This window comes from Hordeum vulgare, chromosome 5H (genome assembly GCF_904849725.1).
Source record: "Hordeum vulgare subsp. vulgare chromosome 5H, MorexV3_pseudomolecules_assembly, whole genome shotgun sequence".
NCBI classification, from domain to species: Eukaryota; Viridiplantae; Streptophyta; class Magnoliopsida; order Poales; family Poaceae; genus Hordeum; species Hordeum vulgare.
In genome coordinates, this window is record NC_058522.1 from 470119224 (window position 1) to 470125504 (window position 6281).

A 6281-nucleotide genomic window follows, 5' to 3' on the forward strand; every position below is an offset into this window, starting at 1 on the left:
GTCGTTGTCGGGGACTGCTAAGCAGTGGGTGAACGAATTACTGTCGAGCAATTGATAGAACCGTGCAAAGTCGTGACGTTATCTAAGGCAATGATTATATCTATAGGCATCACGTCCAAAACAAGTAGACCAATACTTTCTGCATCTACTACTATTACTCCACACGTCGACCGCTATCCAGCATGCATCTAGTGTATTAAGTCCAAAAGAACAGAGTAACGCCTTAAGCAAGATGACATGATGTAGATGGACAATCTCATATCTACGATAAAAGTCCATCTTGTTACCCTTGATGGCAACAACACGATGTGTGCCTTGTTTCCCCTTGTGTCACTGGGAAAGGTCACCACACGGTATGAACCCAAAACCAAGCACTTCTCCCATTGCAAGAATCATAGATCTAGTTGGCCAAACAAAACCCAAGACTCGGAGAGACTTACAAGGATATCAAATCATGCATATAAGAAATCAGCAAAGACTCAAATATAATTCATAGATAATCTGATCACAAATCCACAATTCATCGGATCTCGACCAACACACCGCCAAAGAGGATTACATCGGATAGATCTCCATGAAGATCATGGAGAAGTTTGTATTGAAGATCCAAGAGAGAAAAGAAGCCATCTAGCTACTAACTACGAACCCGTAGGTCTGAAGTGAACTACTCACGAGTCATTGGAGAGGCGATGATGTTGATGTAGAAGCCCTCCAACTCCAAAGTCCCCTCCGGCAGGGCACCGGGAAGGGTCTCCAGATGAGATCTCGAGGAAATGGAAGCTTGCGGCGGCGGAAAAGTGTTTTCGTGCATGCTGTGATTTTTTCTGGATTTTTAGGGAATTTATAGGCCAAAGAGCTAGGGCAGGGGAGTGCCAGGGAGGCCACAAGCCTGGTTGTCGTGGGCCCCCTGGCCGCGGCAACATGGCTTGTGGGCTCCCAGGGGGGCCCTACCTTGGCCCTCAGGCCTCCCGATCTTCTTCCGTTTTGGAAAAATTTATTTCGGGGATTTTATTCCGTTTGGACTCCGTTCCAAAATCAGATCTGAAAAGAGTCAAAAACACAGAAAAAACAGGAACTGGCACTTGGCACTGGATTAATAAGTTAGTCCCAAAAAAAGATATAAAAGGTAAACAAAACATCCAAAGTTGACAAGATAACAGCGTGAAACCATAAAAAATTATAGATACGTTTGAGACGTATCAGTTATTAGCACCCTTTCGGTCAACAACGTGCAAATCAAATTCCTGTAGCAGGAGAACCCATCTGATTAGCCTAGGCTTAGCGTCCTTTTTCTGCATAAGGTACCTAATAGCAGCATGATTAGAGTGAATAGTGACTTTGGAGTCAACTATATAAGATCTGAACTTTTAACATGCAAACACGACCGCTAAAAACTCCTTCTCCGTAGTGGCATAGTTTCTTTGGGCACTGTCTAGAGTTTTACTAGCGTAGTGAATGACATTCAACTTCTTGTCAACTCTTTGTCCTAGAACAGCACCAACAACATAATCACTAGCATCGCACATGATTTCAAAGGGCAAGTTCCAATCAGGTGGTTGAAGAATATGTGCGGTTATCAAGGCCTTCTTAAGTATTTCGAAAGCTTCCTCACAATCCTCATCGAAAACAAAAGGAACATCCTTCTGCAAGAGGTTGGTAAGAGGCCTAGAAATCTTAGAGAAGTCTTTAATGAACCTTCTATAGAAACCAGCATGACCTAGGAAATTTCGTATACCTCTGATATCTGTGGGGCAAGGCATTTTCTCAATTGCATCTACCTTAGCCTTATCAACTTCAATGCCTCTCTCAGAGATTTTGTGTCCTAAGACGATGCCTTCATTAACCGTGAAGTGGCACTTCTCCCAGTTCAAGACGAGGTTGGTATCTTTGCATCTCTGTAAGACTCGATCAAGGTTGCTGAGGCAATCGTCAAAGGAAGAACCGTAAACGGAGAAATCATCCATGAAAACCTCAACAATCTTTTCACAAAAGTCAGAGAATATACCCATCATACATCTTTGAAAGGTGGCAGGTGCATTGCACAAGCCAAAAGGCATACGTCTATAAGCAAAGGTACCAAAGGGGCAGGTGAAAGTGGTTTTCTCCTGATCAGATTGTGCAACAGGTATTTGCGAGAAACCTGAATAACTGTCTAGAAAGCAGAAGTGTGTGTGTTTAGATAGCCTTTCTAGCATTTGGTCGATAAACGGCAAAGGATAATGGTCTTTCCTGGTTGCCTTGTTCAGTTTCCGGATGTCTATCACCATCCTATAGCTAGTAATAGTCCTCTGTGGGATTAGTTCATTCTTATCATTAGGAACGACGGTGATACCTCCCTTCTTAGGTACGCAATGTACTGGACTTACCCAATCACTATGAGCAACAGGATAAATGATTCCTGCTTCCAGAAGCTTTAATATTTCTTTTCTCACAACCTCTTTCATCCTAGGATTTAATCTCCTTTGATGATCAACAACTGGCTTAGAATCAGGATCGGTTTTAATCTTGTGCTGACATAGAGTGGGACTAATACCCTTAAGATCATCAAGAGTATATCCAATAGCCGCACGATGCTTCCTCAAAGTTTTTAATAACTTCTTCTCTTCGTGATTCGAGAGGTGAGCACTAATAATAACATGATATATCTCCTTCTCATCAAGATAGGCATACTTAAGAGTATCTGGTAACTGTTTTAGCTCGAACACACGATCACCCTTTGGTGGGGGAGGATCCCCAAGCAGTTCAACAGGCAGATTATTCTTGAGAATAGGATATTGTTCTAAAACAATTTTATTTATCTCATATCTTTCATCCATATGCATATCATTTTCATGCTCAAGCAGATATTGCTCTAAAGGATCCGTAGGAGGTACGACAATAGAGGCAAGAGCAATGATTTCATCCCTACCAGACGACTCTTTTTCATGGGGTTGTCTTCCAAACTTGCAGAAGTTAAATTCATGAGACACACCCTCGAAACTAACAGTGACAGTCTGTTTAATGCAATCAATGTGAGCATTGACAGTGTTGAGAAAGGGTCTACCAAATATGATGGGACAAAAGCTATCTTGTGCAGTAGCAAGGGCGAGGAAATCAGTAGGATACTTTGTCTTACCACACAGGACTTCTACGTCTCTCACAATTACTAGAGGGCAGATAGTGTCTCTATTAGCAAGCGTAATAGTGACATCAATGGGTTCTAACTCAGCAGGTGCAATCTCATCTTTGATTTCATCATATAGGGATCGGGGTATTGCACAAACACTAGCACCCATATCACATAAACCATGATAACAATGATCTCCTATCTTGACAGAAACAACGGGCAAGCCAACTACAGGTCCGTATTTGTCTTTCGCGTGAGGTTTAGCAATTCTAGCGGAGTCCTCACAGAATTTGATAACATGCCCGTCTATGTCTTCGGCCAAGAGATCTTTGATGATAGCAACACTAGGTTCAACTCTAATCTCCTCAGGGGGTGCAAGTGGTCTAATGTAACCCCTACGTATCACAGTTGGAGCTTTAGCATAATCCTTTTTCCTAGTAGGGTAAGGTGGTTTCTCAGCGTAGGCACAAGGAACAATAGGATCACTAAAAGCAATGACTTTCTCCTCAACTAGATTGGGTTTAACTATGTTGATTTCTACACGGGGATGATACTTAAACCACTTCTCTTTGGGAAGATCAACATGAGCAGCAAAAGATTCACATAGAGAAGCTACTATCTCAGAGTCAAGTCCATACTTAGCGCTAAAATCTCTAGAAGTGTTTGTTTCAACAAAAGATTTAACGCAATCAAACTGGAAATTTAGACCTGACTCCTTACCTTCTTCAATCTCCCAATCTTCAGAATTACGTTTGATTCTTTCCAATAAATTCCACTTGTGGTCTATATCCTTCTTCATAGAAGAACCGGTACAAGAAGTGTCAAGCATGGTACGATCTTCATGAGAAAGCCGAGCATAAAAGTTTTGAGTGATAATTTCTCTCGAGAGCTTATGATTGGGGCATGAATATAGCATTGATTTAAGCCTCCCCCAAGCTTGAGCTATGCTTTCCCTGTCACGAGGCCAAAAGTTATAAATATAATTCTGATCACGATGTACTAAATGCATAGGATAGAACTTTTGATGAAATTCCAATTTCAACCGATTGTAGTCCCATGATCCAGTATCATCACATAGCCTATACCATGTCAACGCCTTATCCTTCAAAGATAAAGGAAAGACTTTCTTCTTTACCTCATCATCGGGCAAACCTGCTAGCTTAAATAAACCACAAACTTCATCTACATAGATTAGATGCAAGTCTGGATGTGAAGATCCGTCTCCTGTAAAAGGATTAGCCAGCAGTTTCTCAAGCATACCCGAAGGAATTTCATAAAAGATATTTTCAGTAGGTACCTCAGGTTGAGGAACAACTCCTCGTGCTTCCGTTCTTGGTGAAGATACCCCGAACAAACTCCTCAAAGGAACAGTTTCCATAGTGACAAGTGACAATAAATTTCAGCACAGTATATAAATGTTTCCTTACCAAATTCCACTTACCAAAGGCGCTTCCCTCCCCGGCAACGGCGCCAGAAAAGAGTCTTGATGACCCACAAGTATAGGGGATCAATCATGGTCCTTTCGATAAGTAAGAGTGTCGAACCCAACGAGGAGGAGAAGGCTGAGATAAACGGTTTTCAGCAAGGTAATAACTGCAAGCACTGAAAGTAGCGGTAACAAGTGATGGTGTAGTGAGGTGAAACGTAGCAAGAGAAAAGTAGCAAGAGACAAGTAGTAGCAACGGTGCAGCAAAGTGGCCCAATCCCTTTTGTAGCAAGGGACAAGCCTGAGCAAAGTCTTATAAGAGGAAAAACGCTCCCGAGGACACACGGGAATTTCTGTCATGCTAGTTTCATCATGTTCGTATGATTCGCGTTTGTTACTTTGATAGTTTGATATGTGGGTGGACCGGCGCTTGGGTACTGCCCTTACTTGGATAAGCATCCCACTTATGATTAACCCCTCTCGCAAGCATCCACAACTATGAAAGAAGAATTAAGGCAACGTCTAACCATAGCATTAAACTAGTGGATCGAAATCAGCCCCTTACGAAGCAACGCATAGACTGGGGTTTAAGCTTCTGTCACTCTAGCAACCCATCATCTACTTACTACTCCCCAATGCTTTCCTCTAGGCCCAAATATGGTGAAGTGTTATGTAGTCGACGTTCACATAACACCACTAGAGGAAAAACAACATACAACATATCAAAATACCGAACGAATACCAAATTCACATGACTATTATTAGCATGACTTATCCGATGTCCTCAGGAACAAAAGTAACTACTCACAAAGCATAATCATAATCATGATCAAAGGTGTAATGAATAGCATCAAGGATCTCAACATAAACTCTTCCACCAAGTAATCCAACTAGCATCAACTACAAAGAGTAATCAACACTACTAGCAACCTTACAAGTACCAATCGGAGTCGCAAGACGGAGATTGGTTACAAGAGATGAACTAGGGTTTGGAGAGGAGATGGTGCTGATGAAGATGTTGATGGAGATGACTCCCCTCCGACGAGAGGAGTGTTGGTGATGATGAAGGCGACGATTTCCCCCTCCGGGAGGGAAGTTTCCCCGGCAGGATCGTCGTGCCGGAGCCCTAGATTGGTTCTGCTCAAGTTCATCCTCGTGGCGGCGGCGAATCCACGAAAAAGCTCCACACTGATTTTTTCTCGGACGAAACCCTTCATATAGCAAAAGAGGGGGGCCAGTGGGCCACCAGGGTGCCCACAAGCCCTGTTGCCGCGGCCAGGGGGGTAGGCCGCGGCAACCAGGCTTGTGGGCCCCTAGTTGCTCCCCTCTGACACTTCTTTCGCCCAGTATTTTTTATATATTCCCAAAAAAATCCACGTTGATTTTCAGGGCATTTGGAGTTGCGCAGAATAAAGGACTCGGACTTGCTCCTTTTCCAGTCCAGAATTCCAGTTGTTGGTGTTCTCCTTCTTCAAATAAACCTTGCAAAGTAAGAGAGAAAAGGCATAAGTATGGTTCCACAAAGTATAATAATAGCCCATAAAGCGATAAATATCAACATGAAAGCATGATGCAAAATGGACGTATCAAGACGCTCCATACAAATGAACACTTTAGTGTTAATGCCCGTCCGGAGAGGGAGATGTTTTTCTCTCACGATGTGGTGACTGAAACTCCTTCCAGGACTTGAGTTGGACGGGTGTTCCTTTAGTTGGGATAATAGTTAACAAGGAAATGCCAATGTTAATA